Consider the following 19,109-nt stretch of genomic DNA (forward strand, 5'->3'; position numbering starts at 1 on the left):
TATTTAAAATTTATCCCACTTCTGTGTTTTTCTCCTCAAATTACACACGGCTATTAATTATAAAAAAAATAGTTTTGCTCAAGAAACCCGAGAACATGCATTATAGCTCCCCATAACACTTAAGGTCTGTAACTGTAGAAGAACTGTAGGCGAAAATATAAAGAACTCTACCGTAGAGTGGCGAGACGGTGGAGCAGTCGAGCGAAACGGGCGAAATAAAAATCCAAAACATGTAAGAGATAATTAGAAGACGTGGTTTAAATTTAAAAAAAAGCGAAGAAAACTAATAGGGTTACGCACAATTTCTAATGTCATTTTTTGCTATTTTAAAGTATACCGAGTTGCTCTAGAGTTCTTATATATTAGAAGATGTTATACATATTTTAATTTAGAACAAATTTGTCGAATATTTCATGTACTTTGGACGAACGGTTCAAAATTTACAAGAGATGTAACAAAAGTAGACCATTGGGTTGCTGAACTCGAGATCAAATATGATTAAGATGTTTTACTTCAAATATAGGTATGTGGGGTATCAAATGAAAGGTCTCGACGAGCACTACACAAATATATTAAATATAACATACTTAATAACCCTATAAGATGCGGTACAGTACATTTACTCAATTCCCAATGTTAATTTTTGTAATTTAAAGTATACCGAGTTGCTCTAGGGTTCTTACATATTAGAAGATGGTATACATAATTTAATTTAGAACAAATTTGCCCAATATTTCATTCACTTCGGACGAACGGTTCAAAAGTTATAAGAGATGTAACAAAGTAGACCATTGGGTTGCTGATCTGAACTCGAGATCAAATATGAATTAAGATGTTTTACTTCAAATATAGGTATGTGGGGTATCAAATGAAAGGTCTCGACGAGCACTACACAAATATATTAAATATAACATACTTAATAACCCTATAAGATGCGGTACAGTACATTTACTCAATTCCCAATGTTAATTTTTGTAATTTAAAGTATACCGAGTTGCTCTAGGGTTCTTACATATTAGAAGATGGTATACATAATTTAATTTAGAACAAATTTGCCCAATATTTCATTCACTTCGGACGAACGGTTCAAAAGTTATAAGAGATGTAACAAAAGTAGACCATTGGGTTGCTTAACTCGAGATCAAACATGAGTTAAAACGTTTTGCTTCAAATATTTGGGTATTTAAGTAAAGTTTCAATTTATTTAATTCCAAACATATTCGTATAATACTGCATTCAATTTGGACCAACGGTTTGAAAGTTATAAGATATGTAAAAAGTAGACCATTGGGTTGCTGAACTCGAGATCAAACATGAGTTAAAACGTTTTACTTCAAATATAGGCATGCGGGGTATCAAATGAAAGGTCTCGACGAGCACTATCCAAATATCATATCGTAACAATCACAACGAGACAATATGGTTCAATATAAGTCATTTGTGTAATATCTGATATCAATGTTTGCATAATGTTGAAAATAACGTCTTTCAGCATAACTTCATCGAATATCCCAATAACTTTGGACGAACGGTTCAAAAGTTATGAGAGATGTAACTAAAGTCGACCAATGGGTTGCAGAACTGTAAATAGTACAGCTGTAAATAGTTTTACTTAAATATAAGCATGTGAGGTATCAAATGAAAGGTCTCAAAGAGCTGAACTAACATATGACATAGACAGTCTTGATGCACTTACAGGGTTCCGTACAAACATTATGTTCATTATTCAACATCACCAAAAATTGTTTAAAATTTTCCAAAATAGTTAGAATTGATCTAAAATGTGAGAGAACAGTCAAAACAAGTCCCTTTTATTTGTTTGTCTCATTTTTAATTTGCTTGTTAGTAGAGTCTCTTTTTTTTCTTGTTTCAATTTTTTCGTAAAGTTTCTTTTTATCTCTCGTTTTGAATTGCTTGTCAGTAGAGTCCCTTTAGTATCACACGACAAATTCTCTTTTTCTCGTCAGTAGAGTTCTCGTAATACTAGACTGACGTACTAACTGACTCATCATCGGTCATTAGTCATTAGTCATTAGTCATTAGCCTGTGTTTTCAAGTGCTTCCCTCTATCGAGTCGAGTCTCAAGTGGATCGAAATGAACGCATCGAAATTTCCGCTGTTAATAATAGGCCCATATAATGTATCGAGAGAAGTGGTGGGGGGAGGGTATAGAGGGACTATATTGATCAAGTGCAGCGACGAGCGTCTAGATTGAGGAAAAGGACTCTACTGACGAACAAATTAAAACTGTAGAAAAAACTGACTCTAGTAACAGCAAGTAGGGACTCTACAGACGAGCAAACTATAAATAACCAGAAACCAATAAAAAATAGAGACTCTACTGAGGAGCAAACTGAAACAAGAAACAAGAAAAAATTTACTGATAAGCAAACTGCAAATAAGAGACAACAAAGGAACTCTTCTGACCACCAAAATGTAAAGAAGATAAATAAAGGGGCAAATAAAACAAGAGATGAAAAGGAACTCTACTGACGATCAAATTGGAAATAGAGACAAAAGGGACTCTACTAACGAGTAAATTCAAACAAGAGATGAAAAAGGACTCTATTCACCAGTTAAATCAAACCACAGAAAAAACTGCAAAAAGGAACTCTACTGACGAGCAAATTAAAACTAGGGATAAAAAGGAACTCTACTGACAAGCAAATCGAAAACAAAGGATAAAACCGGACTCTACTGACGAGCAAATTGTAAACAAGAAATAAAAAGGGACTCTATTGACCAGTTAACTAAAACAAGAGAAAAACTGCGAAAAGGGACTCTACTGACGAGCTAAATGAACCAGAGACAAGCACAGCTAAATATTGTCTTAAGACCGAAATAGAACTCTACTGACGTTCAAATTAGAATAAGAGATGATAAACTTAAATACCCAAAGGGACTCTACTGACGAACTAACTTAAATACAGACAAAAAACAGAACGTCCACTTGGATAACAAAAAGGACTCTACTGACGAGCAAAATAAATTTCAATAAAAACAACAAACAAAAAACTATGTTTTATAGTTTTTGGTCAAAATCGAAAAATTGCTCCCAAACAGTCACTTTATAAACACTTCATCGTACATAGTTACTTGAAGATGTCCATTAGAATGTACTTATCTCGGGCTATTTTCACGTTTTTTCTTCAAAAAATCATTTTTTCTTTACACTTTATTAATAATCGCATGTATACGTTCATAGTTTTTGACTCGTAACTTCTAAACTAGTAATGTAACCTCTAAATGGTCTTCGGGTGATCAGTAGCTAATAAAATTCTGTACAAACTTTTCTTTGGCCGTACTTCCGTACCTTGAATATTTATGGTATAAAAACGCTGTCGAAAATTAGCAACTTATTATAGTGACTTGTATACTACATATAGTACAGCTGGTTAAATATGAGTTAAACAGTTTTACTTCAAATGTAGGCATGTTGGGTATCAAATGAAAGGTCTCGACGAGCACTATCCAAATACTGTAGTAAAAGACACGATAAGTCAATAGGTTTGCATCCACGGCATTTATTCAATTTTTAATATAGGTTTTTATAAATTTTAAACGTACCGAGTTGCTGTAGAGTATTCCCACATTTGACCACAATACATATATTCTAATTTTGCAAAATTTCACCGAATGTTCCATTAATCTCGGACAAACGGTTCAAAAGTTACAAGACATTTAATATAAGGTTGACCAATGGGTTGCGGAACAGTGGGTCAAAACTTTGTAAAATCAAATATAGGCATGTGGGGTATCAAATGAAAGGTCTCGGCGAGCATAACACAAATTCATAGTAACGTCACAAATAAACTAATAGGGTTGCGTACAAACTATTTATTTCAATTCTGAAGCCATTGTTTTCTAATTTTAGTGTATACTAACTTGCTGTAATGTTTCTATACTATACAATATTATACATAATTTAATTTAGCACATATTTGTCGAATATTCTATTCATCTCCGTCAAACGGTTCAAAAGTTACAAGACTTACAATAAAAAGTTATAAGAGATGTAACAAAAGTAGACCATTGGGTTGCAGAAATCCAGGTCAAACATGAGTTAAGAAGTTTTACTTCAAATATAGGCATGTGGGGTATCAAATGAAAGGTCTTGAAGGGCTGAATTCAAATATCGTATATACAGGTTTGCTAAGCCTACAGGGTTGCGTACAAACAGCATTTTTGGCATTCAATTTTTTAAGTTTACTTCTCTGGCTAATTTACAAAACACTGTGTGACATCAAAACCTCAGACTGGTTATTTTCGAACAAGTTTGCCTAATATTCCACTCAAATTGGTTACAAATAATAATTAAATCACATGTTATTTTCTCTCGCGTATAGATGGCGTTACTAATTTTCCCATAAAGACCTATATCGATGCAGCGATTTAAAATTCGTTTCATGTTTTTTATTTTAACTAATGACAATGTATTTTTAATCGACGCCAGTTATTTTAAATTGCCGCTTTTAATTTGGGCGTCAAAAATTCTCTCTGTGACGTCCAGTTTTAGTAATTAGTGATGTTAATGGACATTTTTATCGATACTGATGGAGCAGAAGGGGAATGAAATGTTATTTTGGTGTAGAATATTTTTTTTAAACATTTTTGTCATGGTTTTTCATAATTTTCATTATTACTTTAATATTTGCTATCCGCAAACTCCTTATAATTAATGTCAGTTGTGTCCCTTTCTTGTAAATCTTTCTTAAATAGATTGACATTGAATTTTAGTAGAGTTGTTTTTTAAATTATTTGCTTTTTCATCACAAGATTATTTATAAATTAAAATTTATTTTTCTGATCAGTGGTGTTCTTTTTTTCTCTTTCAATAATGATTGCTCGTCAGTAGAGTCCCTTTGTACTTTTTAAATAGTGCTTGCTCGTCAGTAGAATCCCTTTGTCCTTTTAAATCGTGTTTGCTCGTCAGTAGAGTCCCTTTGTCCTTTTAAATCGTGTTTGCTCGTCAGTAGAGTCCTTTTTTTGTCTTCAAATCGAGCTTGCTCGTCAGTAGAGTCCTTTGTCCTTTTAAATCTTCTTTGCTCATCAGTAAATTTCCTTTGTCCTTTCAAATCGTGTTTGCTCGTCAGTAGAGTCCCTTTGTCCTTTTAAATCGTGTTTGTTCGTCCGTAGAGTCTTTTTACATTTTTAAATCGTGTTTGCTCGTCAGTAGAGTCCCTTTGTCCTTTTAAATCGTGTTTTCTTGTCAGTAGAGTCTTTTTACATTTTTAATTCGTGTTTGCTCGTCAGTAGAGTCCCTTTGTCCATTTAAATCGTGTTTGCTCGTCAGTAGAGTCCTTTTTCACTTTTAAATCGTGTTTGCTCGTCAGTAGAGTCCTTTTTTGTCTTCAAATCGAGTTTGCTCGTCAGTAGAGTCCTATTTACATTGTTTTTGTTCGTTTGTCATCAGAATGTGTTTTATAACGTAGTTTTAATTTAAATTTTTTTATATTCTGGTATAAAAATTAACAATTTTATTATTTGTCGTCATAGTAGACATACTGAACCATAATTTGTGTAAGTTGCAAGTTTGTAGTACGAACGGTGCGCCCTGCAGAGCTTTCTAAACATGACAATCTCCTACATATTACATTTGTTTTGTTCGGGACATTTTCTAAAGAATTATTATTTTCTTACAATTTTAGTACAAAAATTATCAATTTTAGTATTTGTCGTCATAGTAGACATAATGAAGTATAATTTGTGTAAGTTACAAGCCGGTAGTGCAAACGGTGCGTCCTGCAGATCTCTTCAAAAACTACTTTTTAAACGATTTAAATTCTTTTCCCACTTGACAGTCTTCGTTATAATTACATTTCCCCAGAGAGGGCTCTGTGGGAGGGTGCACAGACCATGGTGTAGGGGTTAGGGGTTGGGGGTTGTTTTGGATCCAACAGAACACAACAGATTTCATTTCCGGTTTGCAAAACCAACTTCCGACCGACCGAGTAGTACGACGAGTAATAGTACATTCCTCCACCACCAGGCGGCGGTGGAGACGCCACCCACTCTTGAAAACTTGGTAGAAAGAATTATGAGAGTTTTGTTAAAATGTGTATCACTCTTCTAACAAATACTAAATTTTTTGTATTTGTCGTTATAGTATATGCATTGAAGAGTAACTTACTCAAATTACAACACTCTAGTATCAATAGGTCATCCTGAGGAGCTTCCTAAACATCTATGTGCATCGATTTCAGTCAATACTATATCGATGTTAGGGTTTGCAATTATTATTCATATTTTAAAATTTTGCAAGACGACTTATCAGTTTTAGTATTTGTTGTCATAGTAGACATATTAAAGTATAACTTGGCCATTTCACAACACCCTTCAGTCATAAATACGTCCTGAAGAGCTCATCAAATGTCACAATCTGTGTTATTTTTGTATTGAACAGGAAGTTTATGTTAATGAACTATTGTGAATATTTTAATATTTTGTTAGAACATATATCGATTTTAGTATTTATTGTAGTAGTATATGCATTGAGGAGTAACTTACTCAAATTACAACACTCTAGTGTTAATAGGTCATCCTGAAGAGCTTCCTAAACATCTATGTCCATTGATTTCAGTCAATACTATATCGATGTTAGGGTTTGCAATTATTATTAATATTATAAAATTTTGCAAGACGACTTATCAATTTTAGTATTAGCTATCATAGTAGACATATTGAAGAATATTTTGCACAAATTACAAGTTGGTAATACAAACAGTGCGTCCTCAACAACTCCTTAAAAATCATTACTAGAAATCGTTAAGAATTATCACACTTTGTACTTTATTGATAAAAGTATTAGTATCGATATTTTGTATGAAATTTATTGATTTTAGTATTTGTTGTCATAGTACCCTACACATAGTGAAGGTAAATATATCAAATTTTCAAGTTTGCTGGATAAACAATATGCACTGAGGGCTGTTTTCAAAAAACGTATAAACTTTTATCTGAATAAGCAACTTTAGTATTGGTGCAAGACTTTTTTTCAGTAAATTGTAAATAGTTTGAAAATTTCTTAGAAAATGTGTTGATTTTTGTATTTGCAGTCATAGTAGACATATTATTGTATATTATGACCAAGTTTCAAGTCTTAACTATAAATAGTACAGTTAATAACATTTCTTAAATCTGACTTTACATACCTAAATTTATTCAAAATAATGCAAATGATTAAAGAATATTTATTCTAAGTATTATTTTTATTAAAAAATGGACTAAAATAACCATCGATTTTAGTATTTGTGATTATAGTAGATACATTGAAGTATATCATGGCCAAGTTTCAAGTCTGAACTTTAAATAGTATAGTTCATAAAAAAAATTAAAAACCACAATATTACATTTTTAATTCACAAAACAAAATTAAAATTTAGGAGCCATTTAGTCAAACTATTATTTATACTGCAAAATTTACAAAGAACACTCATCGATTTTAGTATTTGTTATCATAGTAGATACATTGAAGTATATTATGACCAAGTTTGGAGTCTTAACTATAAATAGTGTATTTTTAAAAAATCCTTAAACCCCAAGCTTATATTTTAATTTCATCAAACCAAAGCAAAAAACATTTGGGACATTTATACAAACTATTATTTATACTACAAAATTTACAAAGGACACTTATCGATTTTAGTATTTGTAGTCATAGTAGACACATTGAAGTATATTATGACCAAGTTTCAAGTCTTAACTACCAATAGTTAATTTCCTAAAAATCCTCAAATCCCAAAACTACCATAAATTCTCCAGCACAAAATCTTACAATCTTGTGCTCGTAACTATGTTATAATAATTTTTGCATCAAACAGCAAAGGAATTTGTTCATCTAGTAAACAATTAGTTAAAATTCCTTTCAGCAACCCACTTTCAACCCATTTCAACCCACTTCTGCCTGCTTCCGCCTATTTTCGTCAAACGAGCGGAAATTCTTGTGCAAAATAGTTGTTTCGAAAATTTCACAAAGCGGAATTGTTTTTAGAGAAAAAAATTTACGCGAATTTATTTGCAGAAACAGAAGCGGGTTAGTAGTTTTGTGGACAAGAAATAGTTCAAATGAATTTTTTGTGATGGGTTTTTAATGAGGTCCTCAGTGAAGAAATCAAGTATTAGTTTGAGGTTTATAATTTTTTATAAATTGTACTATTTATAGTTAAGGCTTGAAACTTGGTCATAATATACTTCAATGTATCTACTATGACTACAAATACTAAAACCGATGAGTGTTCTAGCAATGTTTTATTATAAAAAATATTTTAAATAAATTGCTCCTAAATTTCAAATTTGTTTTGGTGATTTAAAAATGTAATAGTGTGGTGTTTAACAATTTTTATAAATTATACTATTTATAGTTAAGACTTGAAAGTTGATTATAATATACTATAATGTATCTACTATGATAACAAATACTAAAATCTATAAGTCTTCTAACAAATTTTTGTAATAAAAAATATTTTAAATAAATGGTTCCTAAATTTTAATTCGGTTTTGATGAATTAAAAATGTAATAGTGTGGTGTTTAACAATTTTTATACATTATACTATTTATAGTTAAGACTTGAAATTTAATAATATTCAATAATATGAATATTCAATAATATTCTTTAATATGTCTACTATGTGTATAAATACTAAAGTCGATAAGTTTTCTTTGTAAGTTTTGCAGTATAAATAATAGTTTGGACAAATGTCCCAAAATTTTTTGCCTTTGGTTTGATAAAATTGAAATATTTGTCTGGGGTTTGAAGATTTTTTATAAATTGTACTATTTATAGTTAAGACCTACAGCTCAGTCATAATATACCTCAATATGTCTACTATGGCTACAAATACTAAAATCAATGAGTTTTCTAACAAATTTTTGTAATAAAAAATATTTTAAATAAATGGTTTTTATATTTCAATTTCGTTTCGATGAACTAAAGATGTAATAGTGTGGTGTTTAACAATTTTTATAAATTATACTATTTATAGTTAAGACTTGAAACTTGGTCATAATATACTTCAATATGTCTACTTTGACAACAAATACTAAACTCGATGACTTTTCTTTCAAAATTTTGTAGTATAAATAATAGATTAGAAAAATGTCCCCAAATTTTTTGCTTTGGTTTGATGAAATTAAGATAATAGATTGAGATTTAAGAATTTTTTTTGGAAATATACTATATATAGTTAAGGCTTAAAACTTCGTCATAGTATAGTTCAACATGTCTACTATGACTACAAATACTAAAACCGATGAGTGTTCTAGCAATGTTTTATTATAAAAAATATTTTAAATAAATTGCTCCTAAATTTCAATTTGTTTTGATGAATTAAAAATGTAATAGTGTGGTTTTTAACAATTTTTATAAATTACACTATTTTTAGTTAAGACTTGAAACTTTGTCATAATATACTTCAATATGTCTACTATGACTACAAATACTAAAATCGATGAATGTTCTTTGTAAATTTTGTAGTATAAATAATAGTTTGTATAAACATCCCAAACATATTGCTTTGCTTTGATGAAATTGTAATATTAGTCTGGGGTTCGAAGATTTTTTATAAATGTACTATTTATAGTTAAAACTTGAAACTTGGTCATAATACACCTCAGTGTGTCTACTATAATTACAAATACTAAAATCGATGAGTCTTCAAACAAACTACAAAATTACAAACAATTATTTAAATAAATCACCAACTTAAACTTAAACTTAATTTTGTTTTTAAAAAAAACGTCAAAATAATTTTCTCGTGCTTTTTTTTTTGAAATTCCCGCCAAAAATTTAAACGAACATAATTTCCGGACACTTTACATCCGGAAATTCCTTTCCATTCCGGAAATTCTTCCGGTCGATGAGAGGACGAGATAATTTTCTTCTCTTTTGTGCGTTTGTGATGTAAAAATATTTCAATTTGCGAGATAAAAAATAATACTTATTTAGGCAAAATATTAAATAAAATAAAAAATTCTTAGAAAATACATTGATTTTAAAATTTGTTGTCATAGTAGACATATTAAGGTATATTATGACAAAGTTTCAAGTCTAAACTATAAATAGTATAATTAATAAAAATTATTAGAGCTTACATTACCATATTTGTCTTTCTAAGAAACAAACCAAAAACTTGGAGTCATTTATCTGAACTAGAATTTTTAGGTAAAAATATACAAAAGGAATCATCGATGTTAGTATTTGTCGTCATGGTAGACATATTGAAGTATATTATGATCAAGTTTTAGGTCTTAACTATATATAGTTCAATTTTTAAAAATACTTCAAACTACAAAGTAATATATTGATTGTATCAAAGCAAAGCACAAAATTTTGGGACATATTTTCAAACTATTATTTATACTGCAAAATTTACAAAGAACATTTATCGATTTTAGTATTTGTTGTCATAGTAGACATATTGAAGTATATTTAGACCCAATTTCAAGGCTGTACTGTATATAGTATAGTTTATAAAAAAAAATTAAATCTAAGAGTGCAATATTTTATATTCAACAAAACATTTGTAGTCAATTGTTTAAATTATTTTTAATAAATAATTTGCAGAAAATTTGAACTATTTTAGTATTTGTTGTCATAGTAGACATATTAAAGTATTTCTTGACCCAGTTTCAAGCTTGTACTATAAATAGTATAATTTATAAAAATTCTTAAACCCAAGAATGTGATATTTGAAATTCATCACAAAATTTGTAGTTATTAGTTTAAATTATTTTAAAAAACAAGTTACAAGTTTTTTAATAATTCTAGTATTTGTTGTGATAGTAGACATATTGAAGTATAATTTGTCCCAATTTTGAGCCTGTACTAAAAATAGTATAATTTACAAAAAATTCTGAAACCCAAGAGTGCAATATTTTAAATTCATCAAAAAATTTGGGAAAATAGTGCATTTGTTTAGTAAATCTTCTGTAACGTCTAAACCATTGGATTCATATAAATAGCGTGTATGAGAAACTTGTTCATAATAAAGTACTGCATAAATTACTCTAACATTCTAAAGACCTACAGCAACTCGGTATACTTCGAAACACAATTTGAAATAAACTAACGGTTCAAGTTTATTAAAAATACATGTTTCTAGAATAAACGTCATAACTTAAAAACCATTCGGTTAGTATGAATGATGTGCATGAAAGATTTATACAAAATTAAATTATGTACAAAATTGTCTTTTACCCCAATGCTCTACAGCAACTCGGTCTACTTTAAAATACATTTGAAAATATACCAAGAATACAACTTTGCTTCTGCCGTTATTGTAATGAATTCGTATTGAAAAAACGGCGGATGCAAAGTTGTATAACCAAACTTACATGAGAAATCGTCCTTATGCATTATAGGCGTTATAACTTTAAAACCATTCGTTTAGTATAAATGGCGTGTATGACAAAATTATGCACAACTAAATTGCACACAATTTTGTCTAACATCATTTTGATCTACAGCAACTCCCTGTACTTTAAAATAGCATTCAAAAATATATAACGAGTACAACTTTGCTTCCGCCGTTATTGTAATGAATTTGTATTGGAAAAACGGCGGAAGCAAAGTTGTTTTACAAGTTAAAGTGTACACGTCGTAACTTTAAAACCATTCGTTTAGTATGAATGGTGTGTATGACAAAATTGTGCACAAAAAATTGTGCACAATTTTGTCTAACATCACAAAGCTCTACAGCAACTCCCTGTACTTTAAAATAGCACCTAATAGTCTCAAGTACAAAATTGCACTAGTTTCCATACAAACTTCAACTTTTTCTAAGACTTCAAGCATACAACGCACTTTGAAATCTTGCATTGGAACGCAGTATACCCAGTGCACTTTTTTTGTTTAAACTCATGTAACTTCTAAACTATTTGTTTGATATAAATGACATGTATGACAAAATTATGCACAAATAAATTGCACACAATTTTGTCTAACATCATATCACCCTACAGCAACCCGGTATGCCCTAAAACAACCCTTAATCTCGACCAACACTGTTCAACACAAAACAAAAACAAACCCATCATAATTATTACACTATATACACATCTCGCTCGCACCCGTACACTCTCTATACAAAAAGCATATATCCATCCCTTTCGCCGAAGCCTAGAGTTTTATTTCTGTATATATCCACTACACGCCTGCGCGGTAGCGCTATCTCGTTCTGGCACATACAAAATGTACTGCTGTTTCGCTCGCACAGTCGTTTCATCTCTGTCGTTTTCATATTGCTGTCTCGTTTTCGCGTAGAGTAAAATCGCGAAAGGGATTCCGGTGGTCAGTGGCGTGCCGGATGCCGAAGGTGAAGGAACTCCGGGAAAATTATTTAAATGAAATTTAATTAGAAATTTGTTAAAAAATTAATAGTGCTTTATAATAAAAAATAAAAAAATGTTTACTAAAATTATAAAAAAAATTGTTAAATCAAAAATAGTTTATTAAACTAATTTGTTTGTTATAGTTTAAAGTTAAAAAAAAATAGTTTATACGAGTATAGTTTATGTTCCGGAAGTGTTTTGGGTTCCAAAAAAATTTGTTGTTGTGCAAATTATTTTGCAAAAAATAATTTATTAAAAATATAGTGAACGATATAAAAATTAGTTAATAATAGTAAATAGTTTTCTATATTAAAATAGTATTAACTAAATTTATTTCCAAGTAGTTAAAATCATTAGTGAATTAGTTAATAGGTAAAACATGTTGTTTATGGTGTATAATAAAAATATAACAAAATTTAAATTATATAGTTTAATATTTGTTTTTTTATTAACTATATTATTTTATTAATTTTTTTTTATAAAATGTTTACTAAATTGATAAACTAAAACAAATAATAAATATAATTTTAAAAAAATTACAGGTAAATTTTTAAATTTCTCAAAAAAAAATCCAATAGTGAACAATAGTAAATAATTAGTTAATAAATTTGTTTATTTATATTTACTAAATTAATTTATATAGTTAAATTAATAAAAGTTTACTAAATTAATTTATAGTTAAAGCAGTTAGTGCAAATTTACTATAGTAGTGATAGATAAAATAGTTTATAACTAAAAATAGTTCATAACCCGGAATTGTTGTTTTTTCTGTTTTGTGTTAAAAATATAAAAATATTTTATTCATAAAATTATAAAATTGAACTAAATTAATTTACACACAAAATAGTTTAAATAGTTTACTATTAGTTAAAATAGTTTAATAATTTTTTTTTACAAATACAAACTTAAAAATTGTTTTTTAACAAATTTAGTTACAAAATAGTTAAACAGTTTTACTTAAAATAGTTTTCAACTAATAATTACTTATATTTTCACGTTAATATAATTCTTGAAAATCATAAAAATATTCAAAAACAATTAAAAAATTAGTTAATTTTGATTTTTGAAAAGAGTTAACTATTTTATTAATTAATACAATTGTTGAAAATCAAGTTAAAGCATTATTAAAATAATTCATTGTTTTTTCTTTAATTTCATTATTATATAATTTTCTAATTTCTCAATATAGTTGAAATCTTCTAAAAATAGTTAATATTTTTATTGGGAAAACAGAAAAGCTTAAAATTGTTATTAATTTTTTTTTACTAAAAATAGTAGACATGAAAATCTGTAATTTTTAAAATAGTTAATACAGTTTTATTAGTTAAAATAATTTTATAAAACAAACAGTGATATGTTTTTAAAATTTGTTAAAATATTTTTTTTTAAAAATAGTGATTCTAATATAAATATTTGAAAATAGTAAATATTTTGAAAAATAGTTAATACAATTTTTTTAAATATAGTTAATGATATCTTCAAAACTAGTTAATATAATTTCTTTGAAAAATATTTTTTTAAATTAGTTGATATATTAGTATCAGTTAAAAATAGTTAATATAACTCTTAAAAAGTAAAGATATTTTTTCAAAAAAATGGTCAATATAGTTTTTTAAAAAATAGTTAACATAATTTCCAACTAATAGTTAATATAGCATTTTTAATTTCGGTTAATAAAAATTTTGAAACTATTTCAAAAATAAAATTTTTGAAATAGTCAATATAATATTTTAAAAACATAGTTAATAATTTTTTTTAAAAAAAGTTAATAAAACTTGCTAAGTTAAAAATAATTAATATTTTTTTTGAATAATTGTAAATACAGTTTCTTGAAAAACAGTTAATATAATATATTTGAAAATAGTTAATATTTTGAGAAATAGTTAATATAATTTCTAAAACATAGTTGATATAATTTTTGCAATAGTTAATACAATTGTTTTTAAAAATAGTTACCAAAGTTTTTTAAAAAATAGTTTATTTAATATCTTCAAAAAAAAATTAATATAATTTCTAAAATGTAGTTAATATATATTTTTTTATAAAATAGTTAATATATTATAAATATTTGAAAATAATTACTATTTGAAAAATAGTTAATACAATTCTTAAAATACAGTTGATATAATTACTGCCAAAAATAGTTAATATAATTAGTTAATATTGTATTTTTAAATCATTTTAAATTATTTTAAAATTTTGAGCAATATTTAAAAATAGTTATTATAATTTTTTTTAAAAATAGTTAATATAATTTTTAAAATAGTGTTGAAATAATTATTGCAAAAATAGTTAATACAATTTATAAAAAAAGTCAATATAGTTTCTTAACAAATAATTATTATAATTTCTTTAAAAATAGTTAATATTATAAATATTTGAAAATATAGTTAACATTTTGAAAAATTGTTAATGCAATTTCTAAACCATAGTTGACATAATTTATTAAAAAAAATAGTTAATATAACTTTTAAAACAGTGTTCATATAATAATTGGAAAAATAGTTACTAGATTTTTAAAAAAATAGATAATATAGTTTCTTAAATAGTTAATTAATTTCGTCAAAAATAGTTAATATATTTATTTAAAAAATAGTTAATAAAATTTCTTAAATATGTAATATAATTTTTTAAAAATTAAAATAACATTTTTTTAAACAATAGTTAATATAATTTCCAACACATAGTTAATATAGCATTTTTAATTAAAAACGTTTAATATAGTTTTTGAAATAGTTAATTTAATGTTTTTAAAAATAGTTTATATAATTTTTTAAAATCTGTTTAATATAATTTTGTGAAAAATAGTTAATATTTTATTTATAAAAAAAATAGTTATATAAGTGTAGTTTCTTAAATTAGTTAAAAGTGTGTTAAACTAAATATTTATAATATTTATAGTCTAGAAATAATCAGACAGAAAATAGTTGAAAAAAAATCAAAAATAGTTAAAATAATTCAGTTGTTTTAAAAATAGTTATTATTATATTAACTAATTTTAAACGTTTTGTTTACTATTTTTAAGAATTATATAAAACATTTTTGAAATTAGTTTATAACATTTTTAGTACGGTTTTAACTATGTTTAATAATTATTAACTATAATTCGATATTTATTTTTAATAACTAATTTTGGCAATTATTTCATCTTTACTATTTTTTAGTAAAATTTTTAACACCAAAATTAAAGTAATTTAATTTTACTAAAATTAGTAAATACATAAAAATAAAAAATACTTAACTTCAAACTAGAAAATAGTATATACTGATTTTTGCAAAAATGGTTAACTATAGTTTATCTACCCATTCACAGATTTGTGGACCAGAAACTTGGACAAACTTAAAAAAAATCCAACCTAGTTAATTAGCTCCAAAATAGTTTAAAATTAGCAAACAAGATAATAATAATAATAAATATATTCCTTAAATTAGTTAATACTTACAAAAAAAAATCTACTAGTGATCTAAACCATGTGTCTTACCTATAAAAATCAAAGTGCCATCTATCAACAACCAAAAGCGTCCAAAACCAAAATTTCACCAGCGTGATACCTCGTAATGCCATCTAGATGGGTGACTCTTTGACCCAAGTCAACAACCACCATCAGCAGCAAAAGCCACCACCAATTAAGGACCATCAGCGTAAAAACGGAGTGCAGTTGCCAAAATTTTATTTGGACGTAAACGGAAGGTTGCAAAATAATAATTCGCCACGAAGGCCACACAGTATAGCTGTGGCACCCAGTTTTAATTTTTACCAAGCCCCCAAAGCGCCATCTGTCAACCAGAGGAGACCCTTAAGCGTTGACAGACTTGTGCCAAATGGGGGGGATAGATTGTTGCAACCTGTGCCAAGGCGTCCAAATGTCGATATCAAATCTAGTCACATTGGTGTCACTTCTGGTTCTCAGTGTTTGTCCTATCCGTACACCAACAATGTGCCCAAATCGAACTCCGATCACCTCATCGTGGGCGCCACGAGTCCCTTCAGCTGGGCGCACCCTTGTGGCACAAATCCGTTTTATGAAAAAAGAAGTATACCTAATAGCCAATCGGCGCCTGTTATTACCTTAACCCCGGGCAACGGACAAGCCCCCAAATTGGCCCCCGCCGCAGATTATCAGTTACCGAAAACTCCGTCTTTAGCCAACAGTGTTATGAATATGATTAATGAAAGTGTGATGAGTCAACAAATGTACGAATCCCAATCCCCCCCGTCCTATATACCAAAGTCCAACTCCTACAACCACAATTTGGGGGTAGGTGACACCAAACAGAACCGCAGACTTTCGTTACCGGTGCCGAATCAATTTGGGGGCAGTTTTTCCCCCAAGCCGAGCCCTACGTTTCATGGGTTGCCGATTAGTAGTAACAGGGGGTATGATCCCAGGATGGATTCTGGGTTGTTTTTGGGGATGTCGCCTAGTAGTACGATGTCCAGTACGCCCAATAGTGTTCGGGAGGCATTGCAGCATCTTTTGGCGCAACCGAGAAGCGGGGTTGATGTCCTGGATGGGAGGATGGCGCTGTTTATTGATATTTTGGACGCTCAGGAGAGATTCTCACAGGTGGTAAAAGATTTTTGTAATTAGAGATTATTTTTTTTGTCCTTTTTGGCAAATTTTAAGTGTTAAAGTGACATTCGGTTTGTGGCGGATTTAGTTTGTAGACTTTGTACACTCTTGCTTCAGATGAAGTTTTAGAGTATACCGAGTTGCTGTAGGGCATTATGATGTTAGACAATATTGTAGATAATTTAATTTTGCATAAATCTCTCATACATATCATTCATATCAATCGAATGGTTTGGAAGTTACAACCGATGAAACAAAAAAAATGCACTTGATATACATAATAAATATAAATATGAACAGATGCAAAGAAACTAAAATTTTTAACTATTTTTCCTAGACAATTTTGTTCTGAAAGTTTCAAAAAATTTATATACACAATTACAGATAATTTAATTAGTTTTTGAATGATATATAATAGTAGTAATTAATTTAGGTAAATTTATACAAATTTTATTTAATTATAAACAAAAGCATGCATGCTAAAACAATGTAGACGCCTTACGAAGATTTTAATTTCAAAGTTTGACCAATTTTTTGTAGACAATTTTATTCTTGGAGTTTCAACTTTTTATATACATAATTATAGATAATTTAATTAGCTTTCTAATGATATATAATATAGTTAATTATTGGAATTAAATTTGAACAAAATTAATATAATTATAAACAAAAACATTGAAGCTTAAACAATGTGGATGCCTTACAAAGATTTTAATTTCAAAGTTAGACGAATTATTTTTATATAATTTTGTTCCAACATGTACAAATTGTTATATACAGATTTATAGATAATTTTATCTATTTTCGAATGATATATTAAAATAAAAATGATATATTAAAATACATAAGTACAACAATAAATTTTTACACAAAAGTGCTAAATTTAAAAAAATGTAACCTTCGGAATCCAAAAATGGACACAAAAAATTAATTTCACAAATTTTTATTATTAAATTTGGTTCGAAAAGTTTTCAAACGTTATATACAGATTTGTAGACAATTTTATTAGCTTTCTAACAATATATACCACTATTGTTCAATTTAAAATATTATAGGCCTACGAAATATTTAATACACTAGTATACATATTTTTTATTCATCAAGTCTTGTTAATTAACACATTCGAGGGAAAGTTTATGCAACTTGCCTCAAGGCAAAATGCCACTCACAACTAGTTTTTATTTTGTGCAAATTATTTTTCACCTAAGAGCCTAAATTAGTACTTTTAACTTCTCTTTCGTTCGATTGCAAATGAAAACATCTGTATTTATATTTTAATTTCTTAGAATAAATATTTGTGGTCTATTTTAAAATGAACGTTTGTAATGTTTCAGCAATTGTTTGGACATTAAAATGAAAATAAACCGAATGTAGCTTTGTTGAAATAAATTTTATTAGTTTATAATTTTATTAATTTTTTATAACGAGATAAATGCTGTGAAAACAAATGTATACTAGTTCCTAATCCAATTTTAACTTCTAAATGAATGTGTTTATTGGCTTGTTAATACCTTACTTGGATAGTGCTCGTCGAGACCTTTCATTTGATACCCAACATGCCTATATTTGAAGTAAAACTTCTGAACTCTTGTTCTGCAACCCATTGGTTTACCTTTTATTAAATCTCTTGTAACTTTTGAACCGTTCGTCCGAATTGAATGAAATATTCGGCAAAATTGTACTAAATTTAAGATCTCTAATATTATCTAACATAGTTTAACCTTACAGCATTTTAGTATACTGTAATTTTGCAAAATATGACATCGAAAATTGGATAAAGCTTTTGTACGGAACGGTGCAGATTTTTATAATATGTCAATACGATATTTAAGTTGTGCTTGTCAAGAGCTTTCATTTGATACCCCACATGCCTATATTTGAAGTAACTTATTTTTGGCCTCGTGTTCTGCAACCCATTGGTTTACCTTTCTTAAATCTCTTGTAACTTTTGAACGGTTTGTCCGAATTGAATGAAATATTCGGCAAAGTTGTATTAAAGTATAAGATCTATAATATTATCTAATATAGTTTCACTCTACAGCAACTCGGTATACTTTAAAATAACATAAATGGATATTAAAAAGTAAATAATTTATGTTTGAGAAACCCCATAGGTTTAATGAGTCTGTTATTTAAATATTTGGTTAGTGCTCGTCGAGATCTTTCATTTGATACTCAACATGCCTATATTTGAAGTAAAACTTTTT

The sequence above is a fragment of the Ctenocephalides felis genome, unplaced genomic scaffold, assembly GCF_003426905.1.
Source record: "Ctenocephalides felis isolate EL2017-DRISC unplaced genomic scaffold, ASM342690v1 CF-g0.4_SCAFFOLD_01886, whole genome shotgun sequence".
Classification (NCBI taxonomy): domain Eukaryota; kingdom Metazoa; phylum Arthropoda; class Insecta; order Siphonaptera; family Pulicidae; genus Ctenocephalides; species Ctenocephalides felis.